Source organism: Micromys minutus, assembly GCF_963924665.1.
Source record: "Micromys minutus genome assembly, chromosome: 18".
Classification (NCBI taxonomy): domain Eukaryota; kingdom Metazoa; phylum Chordata; class Mammalia; order Rodentia; family Muridae; genus Micromys; species Micromys minutus.
In genome coordinates, this window is record NC_137953.1 from 19,608,659 (window position 1) to 19,636,267 (window position 27,609).

General features: G+C 34.6%; 1 protein-coding gene across 3 annotated transcripts in view; it reads right to left on the reverse strand.

The window, feature by feature from the left end:
• GRID2 (glutamate ionotropic receptor delta type subunit 2) overlaps positions 1-27,609 on the reverse strand; it is a gene marked incomplete at both ends in the record, with an annotated part of 1,350,985 nt that overhangs the window by 1,008,477 nt on the left and 314,899 nt on the right. The window lies entirely within an intron of this gene.

Consider the following 27,609-nt stretch of genomic DNA (forward strand, 5'->3'; position numbering starts at 1 on the left):
TTAAGATATAAAAACCAAGTCTCACCAAATATTTCATATGATGAAACAGAAACTTTCATACAGGCATTGGACATAGCAAACAAACAGAAGGAAAAGAGTTCCAGAAGCAAGCAAAAGAGCCAGAGAGCTACTTTTTCCCACAGCCAGGAGTCCCCATAAAATATCATTAATAACTCAAGAGCTAAGAAGATAGCCTTGTGACAATTTTTGGTATTTAAAAATCATTATATCCAATCTATTTTAAAGAATACTAAATGTTACATGATGCATTAAGGCATTTACATATTCATCTTTATTCACTTTTGAATATTGGCCTTAAAATGCTATTATTATTATTTTTTTTATTTTCTTAAAGCTGAAAAAAAACTGAAAAAAAGTTCACAAGTTGCCTTTTATTTTTCAGGTGCTAGTTTTAATTTGCGGTGGTATTACTTATTAATGGAAATAGTCAAGTTATTTCATTGCAGACCTATTTTTGAATCTTTGTAAGTGTGATACAGGCCTAATGTAGGGTGATTTCCTATCATGTTTAGAGACCTGGGCTCTATGTACCTGCCTTTAAATTAACCCAGCAAGGAAGATTTCTACAAAGCTACTACCATATTCATCATCATGGTTTTATTCTTGCTGAAGTCTAAGCTCTTTGTTTCCCACACATTTGTTATGATCAGAGCTTTCCATACACAGGATTTGTAATTTTTCCAAACAATGACAGCAAGTTATTCCTTGAGGTCATCTCCAGAGGCCACATATTCCAGGATTCATCATTTTTTAGTTGTCATAACCAAGGCTTGCATCTCCCTGTCCCATTAATGCTCAAGTGTGAACACTACATTGGATACTCCTTATTCTCCTCTCAGCTGTGTTTTCTAACAGTAAAGTTATTGAACTGGGAGGAAACACAGTTTAACTTGTTTACCTCTTTTTACCTTGTTATGTTTTTAAGGAGTATGAACACTGATGCATCAAGACAGTTGCATAGAAAAAACATTTTGAGGATAGTCAACCTTACCCTTGTAGTGTCTCTACTCTGATATCAATCTAGTTTCTGTCTAGAAAGCTATTCATTTTGCTTACAATTTGGAAAAAAAGGTGTCATTTATTGTGTGATGCTTTCCCAATTATGAGCAATTGAGTGAAGATCTACTTCTTTTTAGTAGTCCAAAGTTGATTTCCAAGCATTATTGTAAAGCCCACTGGAAGAATAACAAGGAAAAAGATCACGTAAAATTTGTCCAACATCCTAACTTTAGGGCTAATACATGATATCCCAAAGACTGTAGTGTTTACCTCCTTTACTTAATTTTAAGAAGTCACATAAATACTTAAAAACTTAAGATTGTTATTTAAAAAAATCACTTTATAATATCATTGCAACAAATATTCATTCATTCATTTGTTCTTCACTTAAAAATGCACATTTATGTTTATCAATCTACTAAGGATAACATACTCATTTGTTCCCCTTCTGCATGCTTGAATAATATGTTAATGTAATTTATAAATCAACAACAACAAAACACTCTTTAAGACATTTTACTTTTAAGATGCCCATTTAGTATCACACTTCTGTTTGGTTAGCTTGAGTATCAAACAAAATCAACAATTGATAAGGAAGGTCAGAGAGAGGGAGAGAGAAAGAGAGAGACTGGGGGGGGGGGGTGATGGGGAGAAAGGGAAACAAGAGAGAGGACAAGGAGAAGGACAGGCAGAGGGAGAGAAAAAACAATTAGAACCAGGTAATATTTACTTCTGTTAATGTACTAATAGGTTTCTTCACAACAATTTTTCACTCTTTAAAAACTTCTACCACATGAGTATTATTGGTCAGCTATCTGATTTGGCAATTTCTGTCCAAATATCTATCAATCTATCTGTCTGTCTGTCTGTCTGTCTGTCTGTCTGTCTGTCTATCTGTCTATCTACCTATCTGTCTGTCTGTCTGTCTTCTATAGAGATGAAGAAAGATAATTTTTAAAGAAAGAAATACAAGCAGAAATTAAAAGGAAAATCTCAGTTAAACTCTCCATGACATTGTCTGTCTGTCTTTCTTTCCTTTTTAAATTAAATTACTTTATTTACATTACAAACTTGGGCCTCCTTCCAGGACATCATCTCCAGTAGAGTTCTTCACCCCATCCATCCTACTTACCCGCCACCTGCCCACCCACTCTCATCTCACCCCACCATTATTCCCTTTCCCTGGGGCAAGTAGTTTCCACAGGATTAGACACAACCTCTCCCACTGAGACCAGACAAGGCAGTCCTCTCTTATGAATATGCCTGGGCCAGGAATCAAGCCACATATGCTCCTTAGTTTTGGCTAAGTCTTGGGGAGCTCTGAGGAGTCCTGGTTACTTGACACCATTGCTCTTTCTATGGGGTCTTACTCCCCTTCAGCTCCTTCAGTTATTCTCAGTGGCTGGTAGAGCCTTTCAGAGCAAAAGTATGCTAGGCCTTTGTCTGCAAGTGCACTATGACCTCATTAGTAGTGTCAGAATTTGGTGTTCATGGATGGGCTGGTTACTGGGTGGCTTTTCTTTCACTCTCTGCCCTGAATTTTTAAAGGCAGAAAGAGTTTCATTAAAATTATAGCAGTATAAATCCACTTCACTTAGAAAACATTTTCTAAATGGGAAGGGGACATGTATTCTATCTGACACCATATTGAACATCCTTCTACATTATTTAGAGAAAGGAGAATGTTGGCAGCAACATGTGTTTCCCACACACTACAACCACAGGGATGTGCTTAGGTAATTACATAACTTCCTATCTGTGACTGAAACATTTGTACCTTGACAAAACTCATATCAATATCAATGATAACCTTTAGAACAATGGCTCACTGACTGTTATCCAAACTATACAGTAACAATGGAAGAATTCTCTAAATACAGAGGTTGTTATGAAATATATGAGATTCTGAAGGATTCACAGTACCAGAACAAATTTAAAACAGTGTGTGTTTGCATGTATATACTCTAAAAACACTGCTATGAGCATTAACTTAGCTATTGGAATGGTAAAATGGTCGAGTGTGACGATCATTTACGTATCAGCACTGAAAATAAAGGATAAAAATACTTAAAGAAATTCTGTCATTGCTTTCACTCGGTAGTCAGGAGCATTAGACAATTCATCTTTAAATCCTGTCAGAGAAATCTTGTTACCTACATGCCTTCATTGTGAGAAACAGCTAGTTTCTACCTGATTTGAAATTTTATACCTTTTTAAAGTTTTCATTATTTTTTGATAATGTTCCCACATTATGTAAACAAAAATTCATGATTTCTTTAATGAAAAAATAACTTTTTAAATTACGTTACATTCAAAATATTTCATGTTTTACTCAGGAGTTCTGTGAAAGTGGGGACTAGAATTGAGTGATCTGGAGAGGTAAGGACACTATAAAAAGACCTACAGTGACAAAAAACCTGGCCCTATGGGGAGTCAAAGAGACTGAAAAACATATGAAAGAAGAGGCAAATGCTAAGACTCATCCCCCTACACACTTCTTAGCAAATGTGCAGTTTGGTCTTCATGTAGTTCCCTACTAATTGGAGTGGAGTCTGCATCTGACTCAGTTGTTTGTCACTGTATCCCCCTCCCTTAACTGGGCTTTCTAGTTGGGCTTCTGTGGAAGAAGATGAACTTAGACCTATTTCAACTGGATGTCCCAGGTTCAGATGGCACAGAAAGGGGGCTTCCCTTTCTCTGAGGAGCAGGAGGGGGATAATATAGAAAGGAATTTGTAAAAGTGAAAGTGGAAGAAGAGGAGGGATGGGGATGGAGCACAATCAGGATGTCAAGTAAATAAAAAGATAAATATAATAAGCAATTTATAAAGAGAACTGTAGGACTCATAAAGCTGAAGTCTTAGGACATGGAGTGTTCAATAAGGCTTCACACACATGGAAGTTTTGGAAACTTCAAAAATGCAGAAAAAATGATCCAAAGGCATTGAAAAAATGTCAGTGTGAGTTACCACTTAGGGAATATCATAAAAAGTTTTTTTTTGGTGGAATTAAAGGGGGTAGAGGTATGTTCCAATGTGGAAATCACAAGATAATGAAGTCACGAAAGATGAAAGTAATGCATATCAGTAATATAATAAGATTTAGACTGATAGATATAGTTGAAAATATTGATGTAATTTGTACATATATCCTAGTCATTTAGGTTGGTAGCTGGATGGGCAAGTTTGTTTTGAGTATCAATTTATGTAATTCTTATGTAAATCTATGAAAGATGTTTGGTAACCTGCTTTAATAACAGTGAAAATTAATGAAGTAGAGAAAGTGTGTGAAACTTGATCGAGCTTGCCTATTTAGTCTCAGGGTTCAAGTCTGATCCATGGAGTCTTATGTGAGAATATTTCTTATTAACACCAGTAAATACTGTAGATTTGTCATTGAAAACAAGAAAATGACACATGATCAATCAAAATCACTTTGTAAGATTTGAGTGTTAAATCTTCACCAGAGAAAGCGAAAATTCATCAGAGATTAATTATAAATACAGTGGGATTAATATCAGAAGATAAAAGTCTATCTCAGAGTGGAAATATCCACAGCATGTGGGAAGAAATATTCAATATCTACACTAGACATCTCTTTTCTTTGCCTTACACAATCCATGTGATAGTAAGGAAATGGGAAAACTGTTTTAACGAGGACATCAGACAATGTGATGAGCAGATTACAATTTTTGACTATATATTACTAATGTGAGTGCTAGTATCTTCTCAAATTGTCTAAAAGAAGTCAAAAGAAATGAACATCTCCATTCTATTCACAACTCTCGTGTGTGCATGACACCAGGAAAGAAGCATATGCTTTATGAAAGGAAGAGCCAGGCAGTCCACCTGGAACAAAGCTGTTTCTGCAGAAATAATTCATAAGCTGTGATTGAGCACTGTATACACATTTTATACTGTATTTTGAGGAGTACAGAACAAGAGTATTTGAAATATACAAAATGAAGACAAAGATGTGATTATTTAATTTGGTGTAAATGAATATCCTAAAAATGGGCATTTTTTAAGTACTATTGAAAACCTCCAAGAGATGGCACTGAATAGAAATGAATATATCATATAAGTAAACTAAAAAAGTAAAAAGACAAATCAAGATGTCAAAGTACACAGCATGTATCATGGATTTATGAAGTAGGAATAAAGGTAACATATGTTAATATAAAGCTATAACATCATACATGAAGCAGAGTTATAAATTTTAAAAATAGAATTTACATAAGATCTCAAGTAAAGTTTTTTAAAATTATTTTTAATGTGAAATGCAGAGCATCAATTCCCAACAAAAAGCACACACTCAAATTTTTTACACATTTGTAAATTATGTCCATCTTAAATATTTTCATCGGGTATTCAGAGACTGCACTTTATCATATTTAAATTCTATAATGTTATTTTAGTTATTAGATTTTATAAAACAGGGACTTTTATATTTTTAACTTTATGATTTTACACTCCAAATTGTACATGTTAATAATCCATAGAAACACAATAAACAATGATTCATGAGTTAGATAGTGACTACCGCTTACTACAGGTATTAACATTTGTTTAATCAAATAAAGAACTTAGAAGAGGACCTACTACTGCCACTTTCCTATATCAGTCTGATATCTAAACATGCCATGAAACTGAAAAGGAGTGAAGGAGACAGGAGGAGATGGAGGGAGAAAGGCAAGAAGGAGGTGAGATAAAAATCAAACAGAAATGAGACATAACCCTGTATATAAAATAAACATTTATAAAATAAACCTTATTTTAAATAAAGAGAGTATTTGGGTATTTCAATCTAAGGTTTTCTTATGTACCTTGTGACTGTTGTCCAACCATTCCTTTGTCTGGCCATTCCTATGTCTATATCCAGAATGACTGACCAGTGCTGACTTCTTTTCCTATTCCCCCTGACTGTTTCTGGATAGTCTATGTAATTTACCAAATATAGTACATGTAGTTCACTGTTTATAATTTTAGCATCAAATGTTAAAGATGTCACATTGATAACTTACAACATTTAAAATAATAATTATTTCATAAATACTCAGATGTTTACATGTTAGATGGCACACATAAAATTTATATATATATTTATTAATCAATTATATATATATTTATATAATTCTCTCTCTCTCTCTGGACATATATATATATATGCAAGCTAGGTGGCTAAATACTAATCATGTATCTGTGGTTACTAAGGGCTATAAATTTATATTTGTTTACTGTACTCAACCAGTTAGGAGATTCAATATGCAGAATTTGTGAATGCATAGGCATTTGCTGGGATACACTCAATGTTCTTCTTTTTTCTCCATTAGAACTGTATTATTTCCCACTGATGATAAACAAGATCACAAATTTACATTCCTGTCACACATAATGTCATGCCACAGGTCCATGGGGTAGAATACATGAACTTATAGATCTTAACTAAAGCTTTATACAAGGCTATATGTTCATTAAAGATAGTTTACTACGAAATTTATTCTTCCTTTCCCCATAGGACTGCACTTCAATTGTTGGGCGGCTAGTAGGGTCATATTAATAACTAGTAGATTTTATTAAAATCCATTGAGAATCAAATGGACAATGAATCACAGTATTCATTCCTTTAAATTTTATGTAGAAAGGAATTGTTGAATCAAAAGACAGACCTTCTTAGTGTTTTCTTCATTTTCACATACTTTTACAGGAGAGCAGATACAACCAGGAAAGACCAGTTAGCATATAATTACACCTTCAATGTAGTTTAATGAAAAATTAACTAGATTCTCTTTTAGACTACCAAACTCAAGACAAAAAAAAGTAAAGTTAACATGTATAGTCTATACAGGAAGAAGAAAAATGAGATAAATGGACTATTAATCTCAGTTCATAAGCATGCATTTCTTTCCAGCATTTCACATTAAGACGTTCTATTTGCTCATGTTTTATCGAGAGCTGGTAGTTATACAAATTATGGCCATAAGGACTAACTTATAACAATAGTGGGTTTTCCTGAAACTTCTACCTGTCATACAAAACAAATCCAAGCAAACGAACAAAGAAAAGGTTGCCTTTTCTGAAATCAGCCAAAGTGTAGAGGTTGCATAGTCTTAACATTCTATGGTGTCACATAGCTTCCAAGTATTCTGAGTTGTTTAAATAAATATACGCAACATGATCTGTGTTCTTTTAAAAATCAAGAATTGTTCCCGTGGATTGGGAAGACCCAACTGTGTATCTGTGTATCATCTGAAAACTTGAGCTGGGACATAAACTATAACCTCCAAAGTTGGAAACTGGGCTTTTATTTACTTGCTAGCCACATCTCCTCCAATTTTCACCACATTCATTGATTTAAATGGTGCAATTCTTCCTATTATTGCATAATATATTAGTATTCAAGCCCACCTTTTTACAGAGTACAAATTTTGATAGATGAGTTAGGCTTCTGAATAATTCACTATCTGCAGCAAGGATCTGAAATTGCAGCTTTGTGCTCTGATTTTAGCAGATTGTTTATTCACTTACACCAGCCAGAATTCTGGCCATCGTTGCTGGCACCTCAGTGTTACACAAACACCAGTAATGAGCACGGGAACATTTTCTTCTGTTTTGCTCGAAGACCCCATGTTATCACCACTTTGGGACTGTTTTGTGCCGATTGCTAAAACACTCTGGCACCTCTTCTAAAGAAACACCTTTACTCAGCCTGCAGGCACTCAGTCACAGTGGCTTTACATCTGCAGAAGAGAAAATGATTTTTTTTTTAAAAAAAAGTTTGAGTACATATTGAAAATGCATAAAGATGACAAAGTAAAGTGAATTTAGCTCTATTATAATCCTTTAATTTTTTTGTATGGTTAATCTTAGTTGAAGATGAATCTAATATTCCTCTGCTGGAGTGGAGCAGTGAATTCTGTGGCTTTGTGCTAGCGCTCACTGGATGGGCGTCAAGGTAATTTTTCTTTGGAGAGTAAAAAATAGCCTCATTTAAAAAAAAAAGTTGAGATCATAAGTGGTGTGACTTCCTTTTATTTTATCTCTTCTATGTAATAATGCATTGTCACAATAAGTAAACAAATGGGTTGTTATGAAATTCGAGAACTGTGAAGAACCAGAGCAACCCAAATGTAACTGAAAAGCAGTGTCATCTGTGAATGAAAAATTAAAACAGAATTCTAACAGAAGCGCTACTGAAAATATCTTTCTTTCCCCTCAAAGCCATTAACATGAGGCAAGCAAGAGTCCAGTTCATGAAAGTCTTTTAATGCTCCTCTTAACACAGCCTAAGTGAGAACCTGTGCTATCACAACTCATAAAATGTCCATGCATCAATATAATCATACTCTCAAGAATACAAGAGGCCAGCTATACTTGTCTTATGTGCTGGTGTTGAGGTTACTGTTTTCATTCTCAATATACAGGGTAATAAACAGATGAATCTACTGTTAGTAAATTGCCTTACTAAGAAGGGACCATTTGCAAAAGTTAAGTTACAAAATACTAAGAAATATTTGAAAGTAGGATCAACCTGCTAACAACATAAGAAGTAAAAATCAACAGACATATCCAAAACATACAAACATACATACTACATTTATAAGAAATATACTTTGTTCTGTTCTCAACTGTGAAGTGGACTATCCATGTAAATTATGTAAGCCCATACCTATTAGCATGTAAAATTTCTTACTATAGTTTTGCATAAAATGCATTAGCATTTCTCTAACATGTTTCTTTATTAAGAAATTTTGAGAATTGCTAACATAAACACATACAACATATACACAATAGTTCCAAAAATATTGAAGTCTTAGTTCTAAAATCTTACACACATAAGCACTTTAAACAATCCTAGAATCAATTTAGCTGTTGCTCAAACAAAGCAAAGATTAGACTATCTCTTATTCTATAAAAGTGATGCAGGGGAATATGATGTGAGCCATCTAATCACTACTTAAACATAACTGTAAGTAGAAGTGAGGGTCCCATTTCCAGAGGAAACAAATTTAGCATAGATTGTATTCAGTAATTGGCTGTCTTCTGATGACATGCCTAAGAAGTTTGAGTTCAGATAGAAAAATTAATTTATCTTTGATTTCTTAGAATTAAAGAATAATTCAACATGTTAGACGGTGAACTATACAATAAAGTATCCATGTTATTTTTGCTAAATGTAGTTATGTCTTGAATGTGGATAATGAAGTTGAGGCCCCTGGTAATGTAGTTTCAAGTGAAAAGTCCCTCAATGATCTATGCCTTCTGATATCTGTAACTATTTCATTTTGTTTTATTTTATTTCTCATAGCTTTTCATGTATATTTCTTTATTCCAGAGATTTTTTTACACAAACATTTATTCTGAAACAGATACTGTAGTGCTGCCTAAATTAAAATACAGTATGTGGTTTCAAAAGGAAGTTATTAGAGTATATCAGAAATGAAAAAAGAGGGTTAAAGTATTAATCATTATTTGGGTAGAGGGATGGAGAAAAAGAGATATCAATGGTTAGGTTAAACAGAGTTTGGTATTTATGAAAAAGCTCTATAAAAACCAACAACTTGTAAACTAATTACAAATACACCTTCAAACAAAATAAAATGCAACTAGCCTGAGTGAGTGGACAATCCTTCTCCCAGAGGAACTGCATTATGAAATAAATAATTATAGTTAAGGAGATAAGATGCCCTCCTATCAGGAATACCCCAGAAGGCTCCAAAATGATATAAGCTATTGCTATTGCTTGTGAGTATTCACATGACTACATGCTAATACCTGATTGCTGAAGAGAACACATACTTCATATATTATGTCTGGTCACAGTACTGGAAGTTTCAGTACATGCAGAAGGGAAGAGAATCCATCAACTGCCTCCTGTATGCTGCAAAATCAACTTGCCAGCCAAAAGTTATCAAGTATGTAATGATGGCAGGACTCTCCTGGGCTAGCTAAGCACTTTCTAATTGGTTTGACAGCTTGTTCCAAGGAGGTAATTTTGTGCCTATAATACTGTATTTCTATTCAAAACTCCATGCTGTACAGTTCATAGGTCCTTGGTTAAACTCACTATTGTTGGGTTTAATGGGCCTGTTGTTAATTTGACTTTAAAATATTGAGGTCTAAACCTTAGGACTGTACTACTTCCAATCTTGTTAAAAGAAGCTTTTTTTCGTAAGGTGAAGTAGTCAATAGACATGTAGGTCACAGAGCAGAATTCTCTGCCCTAAATGAGACATCTGTATAAAAATTCAGCACCCTCAATGTTGGGAAACATCACAGATGAAGCTTACTCATTCTAAGCACCTAAGGGTAAGGAGTGGGACTGAGAAAGGCTGTCTTCTGGCTTTGGCTTGGCTAAGGCCAGTCATGAACTCACAGCAGCTATGAATTACCTGACAGTGATTTGCACAATATCAAATCAGACAAAATCTTGACTTTAAATGGGGTGCACGATCACCAGGTCCCATCATTTATTCAGATGTTACTAGCAGTTGACAGCTATGATGATGCCACATTCGTATACATATGCATATGGGAATCACGGACAGGAATTAGTAGGTTGTTAAACCCAAATATACACATTAAAGTGGGAGCATAACATACTGGAAGCATATGTGGGGAGTTAGGATGTGAAAATAAAGATGGGTAATTATTTTCCTTGAATATCTAAAAGATATTTTCAAGAGTAAGAATTCTTTAAAGATGAAAAAAAACACCCCCCCCCAAAAAAACCCCTTAGGTTAGCCAGTTAGTATATCTGATGGGCTTTGAATCACACAGATTTGTGCTTTTAATGGATGATCCTGTTCCCAAGGTTCAGCTGTATAGTGGAGACATTAATAAATAATCCTAAGTAGTTCAGCTGAACAGGCGTGGAATCAATATAAAACTATGCATTACTCTCAGCACAAAGTATTTCTTCTTGAAAATGTTTGTTCTGTATTCCAAAAATCACCAGTGTTACTCCAAAGTAGAATCAACTGTTTTTCCACCCATAGAAATTTGTGCATCACCATCACTGTTAAACACATATTAATTAGCATATATATACCACAAATACTTGAAGGTATAGAGTTACATAGAAGACCATAGATTGTTTTACACACACACACACACACACACACACACACACACACACACACACACACACACACACACACACCCTCAGTAGATCTAGAATTTCTTGGGGGTACCTAGCAGATTATGTTTTAATCCCACTTTTATCCCTCTAAGGCATTGCACTCTACAGATGACTGCGGTAAAATAATGTATGGCCACTTAGTTTGTCAACATGAATAGTAGGAGACAGTAGTTAGGCAAATAATGTGATACTGTATCTTGTAGGGCCTTGAACAGAAGATGAAGAATTTAGAGCTAAATCAATAAAAGACAAATGATCTTTTAAAGGAGAATGACTTAGTGAAATTGTTTTATAGAGATTAACATGTCAGGTCTGTATGAATAGTGAGAATAGAATTCTAAACAGCTGGAGCAAATTATATGTATGAATTTGAATGAAAAAATATGGGAAGCACAGTTCAGGTGATTATTTTAAAACTGAAAATATTTCCCAATCCCTCCAAAAGCTGGGATAGCCAATCTATATATTTTATTTAGACAGCTCATTTCTCCTGCATAGGACCTGAGTTCTTTTCTAAGCAGCTTCATGGTGACTCACAGCTATCTGTAAATTTACTTCTAGAGGGTTTCATGGTTTCTTCTGAAGATGAGGCAAGAATGAGGTACGTTACAGATAATAAAAAGTAGTATTTCATAACTTTTCTTCATATATGAAACTGTTATCTAATTGGTAAACAAATGTGTAAGTTCTTACCTTACGTATGGTTATATGTGTACAACAAAATTGGCTGATTTTCTAAATTATAATGCAGACATACATTTAGGGACTCACACATACATAAAATTGAGAATGAAACTTTTAGACAGCAGAGATGTATTTAAATGGTAGACCATTGATGTGCTTAACATTTTTAGTTCAATCTAAATCGGTGGGCTCTTTTTATCTGAAGAGTATTTTCCTATGGTTTTGTGTGTGTGTGTGTGTGTGTGTGTGTGTGTAGTTGTAATTAACATAATAGGTTAATGCAAAAATATACTGATAATCCAATACTTTAATATTTTTACATAATACTTTTAAACTTTTATTCGAAAAGCCTATGGAATTTTGATACATACTGAAGAGCAGAATTTTATGTATACAAATAGATAATTAAATTTTAGTTACAAATTTACTTCAGTTAATAATTCATCACTAATAAACTATAAGTTAACTGAATAAAAGGATACTGTTATTTAAGATGTGGAGACTTATCTCAAAGGGGGAAAGATCTTTATTTCCCAAAGTCAATGCTAATTTATTCTACTGCTCCTTCAATGAATCAGAAGAACTCTTAAGCTTAACTTATGACGAACACTTTCCCTGAAGATTCTCTGGGGAATTAAACAAAGTTGCAGCCTCATATTGTGAGACTTAAGAATCAATACTCAGTGATCCCAGACCAAGGCAACAAATTATTTCATTGGCACCAACCTCGTTTTATGGGAGGTTGAATTGATTTTCAACCTTAGCCTTTTTTAGCTTAACCATTATGGATTAACTACTTCAGTAACTATAAGGACAGGCCACCTGACTCAATATCCTTATCACCAATCACTTTTTGATTACAAAAGTTAATGATGTTGAACTTCAAGCATATTACATAGAATAATTTAGCAAAGAAAGCAGACTGTTATGATGTATATATCTTACTATAACAATGTTGAACATTACATATTAATTTAACAATTAAAATTTTATATATAAAGAAAACAAATTACAAACTGGTAAATTTTACTACGTACTTCTTTATAGAGGCTGTTTTCCTAAACAAATATCAGAGAAAATGTTTCAATATAATTCAATTTTAATTCAATCTCAGTAAATATAGTTTAATAGTTGAATAAATCAAAAGAAATACAGAATATTACATAAACCTGAGTATCATTTTCAGTTGTTGGTTAATGTCAATGTAGGAGGCAGGCTAATTTTGAACACAGAGAGATGGGGAGATTTTCTGATGCAGGTATGAGACTGGACATTGCTGTATGTGAGTGGGTGAGTACCTCTCAGCAGTGGGACCCACTGAAATTGCTGTTGTTTGGGTATTTTTGATCTGCAAGTGAGAGTTTTGATGTATTACATATCACTGAATAAGTTATATATCTCACCTTACAGCTTTCGTGCCTACACAACTGTCACAACACATGTTTCTCTGTTACAGAAAAAAGCATGATAAAAATATTTATATCTGTATTTTAATGGAGTAATGTTATTCCCATTAATTTTTAATAACAATTTTTTGTATAATTAACATTATAAAACATGAGGTGACATAAATGTTTCTCCTGTCATTCTGAACTTAATCAGAAGTTTCTCTTCTGTTTTCTTCATAATTAACAAATTACTGTGAATTATTGTTATCCTTGATATTTTTACTTCTCCCTAAGAATTATTGAAAATATATAACTTTTTGATAAATTGTTAACACAAAGAAACAAGACATTCTAGTGTCCATTATGGTTGTGTTGCCAGCATTTCTTCTTACATGTGCCACAGAGAACATATCATACAGTGGTGTGCATTTCCTAGCCTATGCATAAGCTTTATATTCTTTATATTTGAAGTGAAACAAAATCTTCCCATGACCTGTCTCCTTTTTCTATTCTAACCCTGCTTCAGTTTTTAGCTCAGTATAAACAGGGATAATAGAAAATAGAAGAGACCTGTTTCCTGTCTCAACAATAACTGAGATGTAAACTTTGTTTCCTGTGCTTGAACAAAATAAAAACGACCAATACTGTAGAGAATATTCTGATCGAATTTTCCTCATACATTTGAGATTTTCCTGCACTTTTTTTTTTACAATTTATCTTTACTTAGTACTCTCAGTTTTTGTGTATTTTGATGCTATAAAAGCTCAGTTCAAACAAAAGCTCTGTTGCTATAAAGCTATGGTATTTTATTAGATGTTTGTTCAGTTTCTTATTAAGAATCTGTGAGGCACTAATAAAGATTTCATTTTTCAAGGTTATCAGCATCTATGAACACCTTTCTTCATGACTCACTTGAGTCAGAGGATTTTCTTAAAGTGGAGGGAAGACATTAGGCTGTGTAGAGCATTCATTTCCTTGCCTTATGACACCTGGGATGATACGATCATCTCTGCAGATTCTTGCCACTCTCGCTCTAGTAAGCGACATGTCCTGGATAAAATAGTAGCCCTGATTCAGATTCATTATAGTAACTCTCAGCGAGCTAAGCATCACTAACACTACTTTCCGGTGACTGAGACTGCCGATACGAGAAGCAATTTCTGTTTAGAGTGCCACCTAATTTGCTTTCTTGTAAATTATTATTATGATACTTCTTATTTTGATTATTATAAATGAAATAATAATATGCAATTTATGGACTTTTATCATACTAACTTATTGTTAATGAGTACTTAAAGGCTAGTTTCATCTCTGCATAACTAGAGAAGTTTTGCTTGTGGAACATAAGGGAAGTTATGTACATCCAAGTCAAACTTAGGGCACAGTTATGATGTGGTATTCTTAATATGAGTAATACTTTGAACACTTGTAAACCTCAATCATTAAGAAGTAACTGAATCACAAGCTATCAGACTCAAAGGTTGATTAGCCAAATGAAATAGTTGTAACTTGATGTTTTATTAGGAAGCATAGAGACACAGAGGAATATCTTTTGTGCACACAACCCCTCCTTGAGAGGGGAGTCTTCTCTCTCTCTTCATGATGAGGTGAGTTACTCTGTTCCACCATGTGGCTGCTACTGTGATGTACAGAGTTACTTCCATCTCCAAAGCAATGGTTGTCCACAACCAAAGATAGACATCTTGGAAATCACAAAGCAAAATAAATTCTTTATCCTATTATTATTGAAGCATTTGTTAGAATGATCGAAAAAACTGATGACCATGAGCAGCAAACATGAAGAAATGTAACAAATTGTTCAAGCACTATATAACTAAATTTAAACTATTCATTTTACTCTTAGGAATGTTAAATAAATTATGCTAGCATTTACATATAATTCAATATTTAAACTGCCCTGAGCAAGTTTGCTTACAATTTTAAAGCATTCCTTTTTTTCAGTATCTCTAGTCCATTGCTTTATAAGACAGAAACTGAAAACACATAGTTTAAGAACCATCCATCCACATTATAGACCCTATAAATTTTTTCCTCTCTTTTGTTCAAGGAACATAAATTCTGATTGTAGATTTCAATAACAACATTTTTATGTGGCTTTGATTGGTGGTCATTTCTAGAATATGAGGTCAGTGGTATTACCAACACAGTCTTCAGTGTGAGAAACTGTAAATATACAGCTGTGGTAGAGAGTGTGTTGGAGGAGGAGGGGGATATGCAAGTGATTTTAAAGAGATGTTAGCAAATTTGGTGACCCAGCAGGACAATACTTTGTCATTAAGTTTGACATCTGTATTCTTTTTTTCTTTTTCCTTAGAAACCATATAATAGTAGAAGGAAACTGATTCCTGTATATTCTCTTTTGAAGTACACACACACACACACACACACACACACACAGAGAGAGAGAGAGAGAGAGAGAGAGAGAGAGAGAGAGAGAGAGAGAGAGAGAGAGAGAGAGAAGCACACCTACACACTTATACCCACAACATAAATACTCATGTGCATCCAAATTAAATGCAATATTAAAGAGGTAAAAACAATAAACTGTATCAATGTTTCATTGTGAAATATATTATCTTTAACATCTATATGAGGTACAGTTCATGTTATGTTATTAACCTAATGAATTTCATCTTTGAACTTTTTGGGGTCATGAATTTAGGTTTGTAACCCAACTTTAAAATTAATCTTTTCAGTTTTATGGAACATCAGCATGCAAAAATGTTTCTAACTTATGAATAGTTTTAAATAATTATAAAGACTTCAGCTTTGTCACTGAAATTGATTGAGGTTACTTTGGTTTTAAAATACATGTAACTTGCATTAATAAAAAATGACCCTGTAGATATATAATGATTAAAAATATTGAATATGCATAATCTCTGTCTTAATGCCTATTTTAGTATGCTCAATTAATAGAGTTTATGAACAAAAACAATAAAAAGGAGTTTGTTTTGACAGGGACATGAAATAACAAAAAATTTTTGGAACTAGTTTTGAAACGGATTACCTCCATTATTTCACCTCATCTCCCACACTTGTTACATTAGCTTAAATTAGTCATGTACATGGCCCCTTCCTGACCACTCTTTATTATGTGAATAATTTTATCATGATAGACTGTAATTTTTCAAGAACTAATTCTGACACACTAATGTTTCATTTTGAGATACAGAATAGTTACTGCCTCAAAGTGCAGACAGAATGACTGGCCATTAGAGGCAGAAATGGTGATTTTTAGGTTTCACAAAAAGAGATGCACTTCTGCCAGTTCTTCACAAGACAGCTATCCATGCACATGCTACAAAGCAAACTCCCTGCTATGTTTCTCTTCATTACTTATGGTCAAATGCTGACATACAACTCTGTAAGAACACAGTTTACCATGTGCACATGTTTAGTGGTTCATCCACGAGATTTTAAAAGACACCTTTTACAAAATGTACATAATGCTTGTGTGTAAAATCTGAGGATCCACCCATACTGATACAAAACCCAGACACTATTGTGAACATGACAAAGTGACTGATGGCAGGAGCTTGATATAGCTGTCTCCTCCGAAGCTCTGCCAGAGCTTCACAAGTACAGAAGCAGATGCTTACAGCCAACCATTGCAGTGAGCACAGGGACCCCAATAGAGAAGCTAGAGAAAGGACTTAAGGAGCTGAAGGGGTTTGCACCCCAAAAGAAGAACAATAATACCAACCAATCAAACCCCTAACACTTCCAGTGACTAAACCACCAACCAAAGAGTGCACATGGAAGGGTCAGTGGCTACAGCAGTGTATGCAGCAGAGGATGGCATTGTCAACCATCAGTGAGGGAAGAAGCCCTTGGTCCTGGGAAGGCTCAGTGCCCTAGTGTAGCAAAATGCTGGGGTGTGGAAGCAAGAGGGGGTCAGAGGGTGTGTGAGTGGGGAAGCACCCTTCTAGAAGCTGAGTGGTGTGATTGGGCTTTCCAAGGGGGAAACTGGGAAAGGGGATAACCGATAACGTTTGAAATGTAATTAAATAAAATATCCAATTAAAAAATGGAAAAAGATTTCAATTAAGTGTGCTCCAAACTGGCATTATTTTAACATTTAAATTTTAATCATGATTATACATGTTGCCATCTAATTAAAGAAAATCTATGTCCTTAAAATAATTAAATCCCATAGGAACAACAACTGTATCAATGAACTGGAACTGTCAGTATTCCCAGGTACTGAACTACCAACCAAATATTATGCATGTGCTGGTTCATGGCTCCTGCTATATATGAAGCAGATTGCCTCATCTGACATCTGTGGGAGAGGAAGAACTTGGTGCTGGGGTGGCCTGACACCCCAGAGAAGGGGGATGGTAGACTGAAGAGGCAGGAATGGGTGACTGGGTGGAAAAAAAACACTCTCTTTGAGGAAAGTGGAGGGGGATGGAGTTGTGGGTGTTAATGGATGGCATTCCATGAAGGGAGATAATATTTGAAATGTAAACAAATAAAATGTCCAATAAATAAAACAATATTTGAAAGCTGGTGATATAATACACTCAGAAAAGTACTTTAATACTTGCCATTAGAATTCTTAACATTGTCTAGAGTCACAAAATTTCTCATAAACGGATAGTGGAAAAAGGCATAAGAATAACATTAGCAGAAACAGAAGGTGACTGACAATAGAAGTAAAGACCTTTATATTTTTAGTGACTAATTTAGTCAATATTTAACATGATATAAATTGCCTAAAATATGGCAGTATATTTTACATTCATTGATTCCTCTATTTTCATTATAAATATTCAACTGAGAACTAATGATACCCATGGGCAGTAGAGCTCCATATCTCCACCTGGAAATGTCAATGGACTCTGTAAGAACATAACTGTTTCTGAGACTGTCACTACTGGTCATTACCAACAGCAGTCTCAGCAACCAAGATACCCAGCAGTAGATACTCCACCTAAGTAGTCACTCAAAAATTCATGTAACTGAGTTCCCCTAGATAAAGGAAGATGCCCTGTGGCATTACGGAACCTAAGATATAGCTTAAGTTATAGTTATGTTTAATTCAGCACTCCAAAATAAACTCCTTTTTAGAGTTGCATAAATACATTCATTTTCAGTATTAAGAAAAAAGGACATTCTTGGAGAATGCCACTATATTTTGCAAACTAACATTGTTCTTTGATGGCATTCCATAGTGCTAGACTTCAGTGTCAGAGATAGCTGTTTACCCTGTTTTAAATGCTTTGTTTGGATGTTTTCTTGTGCTTTCTGACATTTTCAATGTGCTAGATTTGATCAGCCATTAAGGAATTCAGATGGTAAAAGTTATATTTTTACAATTTTACAGTTTTATTTCTAAATTGTAGCAAGCACAGTAATGATATTTCGAAAGCAAATATGTCTAGTCATTACCTCCACCATTAGTTTTTTATTTGCAGGTAAACAGATAAATGTTCATTATCACCTTCTGATAAATTTTTACAATGTATTAAAGTATATACAAAATTTTCCATTTTATACATTATTTTGTACAAGTATAATAGAGACACACATAATCAGACACACACACGCACAAGCACAATTTTACACACACACACACACACACATATACACACACACACAAGCATGAGCATGCTATTGTAGACTTATTATGACCATGTTTCTTCAGGGCTCAGTCATCATATAAAACGGCCATGTTCCACCTACTCAAAACTAGCTTTTCACTGTCTTCCAAGCTTCAAGCCCTGTTCACAAGTCGCCTTTCTATGAACCACGGATCTTGGAAATCTCGGAGCACTGGAATAATACAGTATCTGTCTTCTTTGTATCAGATATCTTTCATGAATGAAATGTAACCATATTAGAGTATCTTCCAGAACTTTCTGTCTTCTTCAGACTGCATAACATCCTATTGCATTTACAAACTATATCTTATTAGCTTACTTGAATCAATGAAAATCTTCTTAGTATTGTTGATAAGTATTGATAAATGCTATTGACAATTGGTAAACATATTATTGATAATAACAGCATTAAACACAAGAATGTACAGAACCTTTCCAGATCTGATATCAATTATTTAAGATAAGTATACACATTAGATTACTATGATATCCCTCTGAATTCTGAAGCTGAAACCTGAAGGTGGCTGTAAGAATAGTATGAACAACACTTTTCCTTTTCACTTTCTTTGACTATTTAAAGAGATTATTTGTAAAATCAGGAGTGGAGAAAAAAGAGATTAAATAAAATTTTAAAAATATATGTACTTCTTAAACATAGTACCCCTGTCCATTTGAAAAATGCATTATATGAAATGAAGTGATGAAAAAAGAATATTTGAACAATGAGCATGTCTTCAAACATTTACAAAGAATAATCTGCACACTGGGCAAAATGAAAATCCAAACAAGGAATCAACAAATGGGATGGCATGAACTTGGAAAGTTGCTGTAAGGCTAAGGACATTGTCAAGAAGACGAAACTGCAGGCAACAGATTGGGAAATGATCTGTAGGAATCCTACATCTAATAGAGGGCTTGTATCCAATATATACAGAGAACTCAAGAAATTAGACTCCACAGAATCAAACAATCCTATTAAAATTGGTTACAGAGCTAAACAAAGAATTCTCAACTGAGGAATACTTAATGGCTGAAAAGCACCAAAAGAAATGCTCAACATCCCTAGTCATCAGAGAAATAAATGCAAGTCAAAATCTCTGAGATTCCACCTCACACCAGTCAGAATGGCTAAGATCAAAAACTCAAATGACAGCCAATGATGGTGAGGATGCAGAGAAAGAGGACCACTCCATTACTGTTTGTGGGGTTGTAAGCTGGGAAAACCACTCTGGAAATCAGTCTGACAGTTCTTCAGAAAATTGGGCATAGTACTACCTGAAGACCCAGCTATTCCACTCCTTGGCATATAGCCCAAAGATGCTCCAACATATAATAAGGACACATGCTCCACCATGTTTATAGCATCCTTATTTATAATAGCCAGAAGCTGGAAAGAACCCAGATGTCCTTCAACATAGGAATGGATAAAGAACGTGTGGTGCATTTACACAATGGAGTATTACTCAGATGTTAGAAACAATGACTATAAAATTCCTAGGCAAATGCATGGAAATGGAGACTATCATCCTGAGTGAGGTGACCCAGTCACAGAACCCACACATGGTATGCACTCACTGATAAGAGGATACTAACCCCAGAAAGTTATGAATACCCAAAAAACAATTCAATGACCCCTATGAAACTCAAAAATAAGGAAGATCAAAATTGGGATGCCTCGGTCTTTCTTAGAAGGGGGAACAAAACACTCATCGGAGGAAATACAAGGTCAAACAGAGGAACAGGAATTGAAAAAAAAGATCATTCGGAGACTGCCTCATCTGGGGATCAACCCCATATACAGCCAACAAACTCAAGCCCTATTGTGGATGCCAAGAAGTTCTTACTGGCAGGAACCAGATAGAGATGCCTCCTAAGGGGCTCTGCCAGAATCACACAGATACAGCTGAGCATGTTTGCAGCTAACCAGCAGACTGAACATGGGGACTACAATGAAGGTGATAAAAAAAGGACTGAAGGACCTGAAATGGGTTGCAACCTCATGAAAAGAACATTATCAACCAAAAAAAAAAAAAAAAAAAACTCTCCAAAACTCCCAAGGACTAAAACACCAACCACTGAGCACACATCGAGAGACCTATGGCTTCAGCTGCATAGGAAGCTGAAGATAGCAGTGTCTGGCATCAACTTGAGAAGAGGCCTTTGATACAGGGAGGCCATGTTTTCTCAACGTAGAGGAATGCCAAGGCAATGGGGTGGAGAGAGTGATTAGGAGTCAGTGCACTTTCCTGAAGACAGTGGAAGGGGAGAGGGAATGGGAGGGGGGAGGGGGGAAGGGATAACATATCAAATGTAAAATACAGAGATTATCTAATACAAATGGAGAATATATATATATATATATATATATATATATATATATATATATATATACCAAAAAAATACAAAACAAACAAAAAATATGAGAATAACTTTTTAAATTTTACTTTAGTGTACATTTTTACCTACAATCACAGATCATATGAAGCTCAAAAAAAGAAAGACCAAAAAGTGGAAGCCTCAGACCTACTTAGAAAAAAAAAAAACAAAAGCAACAAGTGTATAGCTCTCACTCAGTGTGGTGTGCACCTAAACCTTAAATCATTAATAACTCAAGAACTAAGAATATATAGCTTGTGGCAATTTTCTGGTATTTAAAAATCATTATGTTCAATCTATAGACACCAAGAGAACTTTGACTGTATCCATGTTACAGTCTGTTCTACATGTACTTTATGCTTATGGTAACTAGTAAGATTTCAATGCATATTTTCAAACCTTTAAAAAATCAAGTACTGACAAAAATATATTCATATAGCTTTATTCCAAAATTCTCTTAAAAATCTGTACATCTCTCTCTCTCTTTTAAAAATAAAGTTGTAAGGAAAAAAGTGTCTATGATAGAAACACTTTGGAAATAGATATAAGAAAAATAATAAAAGATACAATAAAATTTATTTAGGAAGAAAAATAAACTAATATGTAATCATCTTATACAGTATATTTAAGAGCATATAGAGCAAATCTCAGATCTCAGATCCTGGAAAGTGAAAAATCAATTTTTATCTCGTGTCATTTTGCTTCATGAGTCACTACATATGTTCAGTTCTGTACCCTAAAGACATTCTCATGAAAAAAAAAAAAAAAACAGTGAGAGAACAGTGTTCATCAATAGTAGGAAGACTATAAAACCCCACTTCTGGACTCTTGTACTTAGCATATTCCAAACTGAGCCTCAGATATACCAATAACTGGAAAAGACAGATTATCATGCTAGCATGTCTTAATAGTATCATTAGATCATCTTAGTAATATAGTTGTGAAACTTATCTCCTAAAAAGGACATCTTTCTTTATTTTCTTCTCTATATTTCATTCACCCAAGTCACCATCCTCTCTGTAGAGAAAGGCCTGAGCTCTCTCCTGTCACACACAAGTGCATAGGTACAGTCATAGTTATTGACTTCTCAGTAACCCTTACCAACTTTCATTGAAAACTTTATAATCATTGCTACTAATGGTCTTATTCACTAATGCTTTGAATTTATATATTCATAGTAATCCTAAAACTCCTTAGATGAGCTGTTATAGTAACTTTCATTAAGCAGGAAAACAAAAAATTGTTTCACCAGGAAATAGTCATGGTTCTATAAACCTTTGGTTTTTCTAATCTAATTTAATAAAGGTATGATGTGTCTTTCTAAATGAGCCTTTCATTATGTTTTCATGAAATGAAGTAATAACATTGTCTATAAGTTGAAAAGTCTGAAATGGTAAAAAAGTCTTTGAGGTGATGTTTTTGATGTTCCTTTTAATATAAAAATCTGTTAAATATATAAAATCATAAGGTAAGGAAGGGCATAGAATCCTGTTAGCTGTTTTAACGTTTTGTTTGATTTGAGGGTTGCTATATTTGTATATGTGTATGAAAGTGTATTTAGTACTTGTGTAAATTTGTAATTTACACCTTAGAGTCCTTCAAAATGCCTTCATTGTCACTTTCCACACACAACACTATGTCAATGAGAATGGATCCCACAGTTTCTTTTAAACTCCAACAGTTTCGCTGTCTAAAACATTTCTTATTTTCTTCTTGGGGAGATTTTGATTTTGCTATGGTAACCTCTTTTTAATACATGGAGTGTGTATATGAAATAAATACAGTTTTAACTATTACATAAGACTAATGCTATTTTAAAGCTATATTGTAACTATTAGTAAGTTTTCTTCCATTTTCACTGCTATGATATATAAAAAGTTTGTAACTTTTTCTAGAGGTTAATTATACATATTTTAAAATAAGAATATGATTTTGGTATATCTATCATTACTAATTTAGAAAGGACTGTTTTTTAATTTTCTGATGTAAAACTTGATAATTTATAGGAATTCATGTTTTATAAATTGCCTGTTTATGTAGTTTGATATATAAATACAATAGGTTAGTCAAGCATTTTGAAACCAAAGTTGAAGCAATTTGTGGAGCATCATACCATCTGAATGAAAGGCATTGATAAATAGGCTATAGCGTTTTCAGCTAACATGTGTCAATGAAGTGTTATTTAACAAGATATGCTGTTATTATAATTCACTTGATCATACAATTAAGCATACTTTGTCTTTATGAAATTCTATTTGATTGATTTAATGCAATTAGATCCAAACTTAAACTTATATATTTACTTCTATATTTATCAATTATATAGTTCAAAGGTGCATTATTTATTTTATAAACATGCATACTGTTTTTGCTTTAAAATTTGTAATTGATCAGAATTGAATAAGCCACCGAGGCCTCTTCTCCACTTTCTGATAATTTTAACAAAAAGGAGATAAAAGTGTTTCCAATCAAACTCCTCTCTTGTACCTATAAAGGTTATAACTAAGAAATATAATGAATTATGTGTTTATACATGAATACACACACACACACATGTTTAGATCAATAAGAAAACACATATTTCAGAAATACTAAAAATCAGGTTTAGGGTCAACAAGATGGTTCAGCTCATAAAGGAACTTCCAACCAAACCAAAGGACCTATTTTCAATACTCAGAACTTAGTATGTTCAAATTACCTTCTCACTTCTGATTATGTGCCACTTGTATGTGCTTATTACAGACATTCACTGAAATACACATACATATCTAGATGTAAATACCAGTAGTCTTAGATTACTAAGGCATGAGTAAATTGAATTTTACTATGTAAAACAGTTGGCGAACACTTTGCTAAAAGATAGTTCTTCATCGTTGAGGGGTGACTATTGGTAAATTGTTAATGGTCCATCTGATACCCCCAGATTCATGAACATAAGCACAGTACTGTTTGGATTTAGGGGTTAGCAAAAACAAAAGGAAGAATTCTTGAAGGATACAGAGTAGTTAGATGGGGAAAATTGGAGATGAATATAAAACCATTATGTCATATTCATGTATAAAAGTGTCAAATTGAAACAGAAAGATTTTGCTATCCTCACATTGGGTGAATCTAGGCAAAAACATTGAGAATGAAAGGATTTGTGGAAAAATGGGCACAAAATAGTTTTGTTTTACTTAAAAATTTTTGTTTGTGTAAAACAGTAAAATCAAGTGAATCCCCTATTGGAGTAGCAACCATGTATATATGATTTCTGTAAATGTGTCATTATTAACTGTATTTCCTTCTTTCCTTTCTCCCTTCTTCTCTCCCTCCCTCCCTCTCTCATTCCCCTTCCCTCCTTCCCTTCCTTCCTTCCTTTTAGCTATACATCTTTCCTTCTTTTTTATTGAATAAAGAGTCTATTTAAGCTCAACAGCAGAATAAAAGTCTGTGATGGTGGGGCTGCATAGCAAACACTGATGGGAATGGTAGCAGAGCAGGAAGCAGAGAGATTCCATCCTTGACCTGCATGAATCAAAGAGAACAAACCGGAAGTGGCACAAGTCTTTAAACTCTCCTTTGCTCTGTTCTCTTTGTTTGTTCGTTTGTTTGACTCCCGAATTTCTTATTTTTTTAATTAATCATTTTATTAGTTTACATTTCAAATGATATCTCCCACTCCAGCTATCCCTCCGCAACCACCCCATCCCATCCCCCCCTTCCTCCATTTTGCCTCTATAAGGATGCTCCTCTAACCACTCACGTGTTAGTTAAGAGAGGCTAGCACTGAGAAGAATTATATGACACAAAATATGGGAAATTTTTCATCATTTTATGTAAAGCACTTGAGACTCACTGAGTACTTTAAACTTCAAAGTGAATTGAACAACACAAATTGCCTTATTTTGGGGGCAATTGAACATAAGCCTCTCCAATGCGTATATCAGAGTTGTCTTGTGAGGAGAGCAAGCTACTGAGACAGCTTGGTAGCTGTCAGATGACTTGAAGGACCTGATGCTCTGTGAAGCAGTAGTTAAAGCACTGAGACAGGCGAGCAAGGTTTCATTCGGTGTAGATGCAGAAATAACGGCCATGAAGGTGACCATACATCAGTGGATAAGGAGAATGAAGCATGGGCGCGACTTAGATCAAGCATCCAGTTTTCTCTGCAAAATGCAATTCACACAAATTTTCCCAATTTTTATTATTTTTATGACTTTACATTCCTCTTGTTGCCCCCTCCCCCAGTGCCCGCTACCAGAGTTCCTCATCCCATTCCTCCTCCCCCTTGCCTCCAAGAGGGTGCTCACTTGCCCACCCAAGGCTCTCCCTTTCCTGAGGTCCCAAGACTCTTCAGATGTAAATGCATCTTCTCCCACTAAGACCTGACCAACAGACCTCTGCTATAATTATGCCAGGGTCCTCAGACTAGCCCGGATATGCTCCTGATTGTTGGCTCAGTCAAATGGAAGATCTCTGGGGTCCGGGTAAGTTGAGACTTCGGGCCTTCCATATAGAGTCACTCTCCCCTTCAGCTTCTTCAGTCTTCTCCTAATTCAACTATAGGGGTTCCCGACTTCAGTTCAAAGGTCGGGTGTAAGTGACTGCCTTATTACTTAATGGTTATATCTCAGAGGTCAGGAGGACAGTGTATGTGGCAACTCTAGGGCCGAGCAGCCCTGACTTAATGTATTGTGCCTGCCAAACCCAGCTTGGTTCATGCCCCCATCTGCCCTCATGTTAATCTTTCCGGTGAGGAAATTGTCTAAGAGAGTAAAAGACTCCATGAGATGTCAAAGGGCAGAGGAGAAGAAAGTAAGAATGTGAACTCATTTTCTTTAAAAAAGAATAATGAATTTTTGGCTGGAAAAAGAAAATATGTTGACTTTATTTAGTGAATTTTAAGATTACGTGTCCTTCTACTGGAAGTATTTAATAATTTAGTGTACTGCAGTAAGTTATTTAATAACTGTTTAAGTATTACACACACACAGGGACATATAATATTCATCATATACAGTTGAAACTACAGTAGTACCTAGAAAATTGCCATTGAATACTTACTATGTAAAGGTACCTGAGTAGAATCTCCAGGAATTACTGGTCTGTATTGAGTATCAGAGTGTGTCGAACGCTTCTTTGTATGTAGGTTTTCAGTTATGCATTGGTCAGTTCTGCCGGTTCACCACATCATCTTGTTATCTAGTAAGACTTTGAAACTTCCTTTCAATTATTCTTTCCTCTTAAACCAGGTAAAAGGCTATATTTGCTTTGTAGAAATCGTAGGAACTCGGGTGCCATTCCAGGCCCGTAGGCTTCGGGAGTTTAAAGTATCGAATGCACTACACATTCCTATGCAAAGCAGATTTGTGTGTCCTCTTTATTGTCTTTGCTCTTTCTTTCCCACTGCCACAAAAATCAATACACTGCCAGTACAGGGCTCTGAGTGACAAGGAATGTAAAATACTTGCTTTAGCATTATTTTTAAAAATCCCCTGATGCTAACTTCGGTATCTATATTTAATATTTTATGTGAAAAAAAAATTCTCCTTTGTGTGCTGGTCTGAATTTGCCAGTGGTGCGATTTAGGATCTACATATTTAAAAAAAAATATGTTCTTTCTTTTAAGTACTTTCTTTATTGTGACAGGATATCTATTTATTGAAAGTGTTGAACTCTGATTTTTGAATACATGATATATATTTCCTATTTGTTATGCTTTGTGTAATTTATTAACACATATTTTAATTTATTATAAGAATATTTATATACCTTCAAATCTAGTAAATATGAGTTAAGAGAACACTAATTTAAAATAATTCTTTAAGATCTTATTTTGTTGAAAATAAAATAGCATATGTTGAAAAATAATGTGTGTGTGTTTGTGTGTGTGTGTGTGTGTGTGTGCATAGAGACACTGAGTTCAAACTGGAATGTTATAGTACACTGTATTGTTGATGAAAAACTATGACTCAAACACTGATATCAGTAATAAGCACTAATTAAGTCTACGACTTATGGCAAAAAGGGAATCCATGAAACTAGGAGGAAGATATATTGGAGAACATGGATATAGGTGGAGAAAGGGAGTAAGGAAGGGGTATTATTAATATACGTCACATAATTTCAAGGAATTTTTATTATCTGGGAAGCTACATGTTTCCTCTCCCCACTGTAGGGCATTTCATCTAATATTCCTCCCTTTCAGTCCTTAGAGTCTCTCACCTCCCAGGTGTCTGATACTTTCTAGAGGGTCCCCCCAACCTCCCACTCTCCAGGTTGCATATTTCCATTCATTCTTCTGACCCTCAGGGCCTTACTCTTGTCTCGCCCACATACTTGATCATGCTCCCTTCTTCCTCCCCCTACCCCTTCTCATCAAAGTCTCAT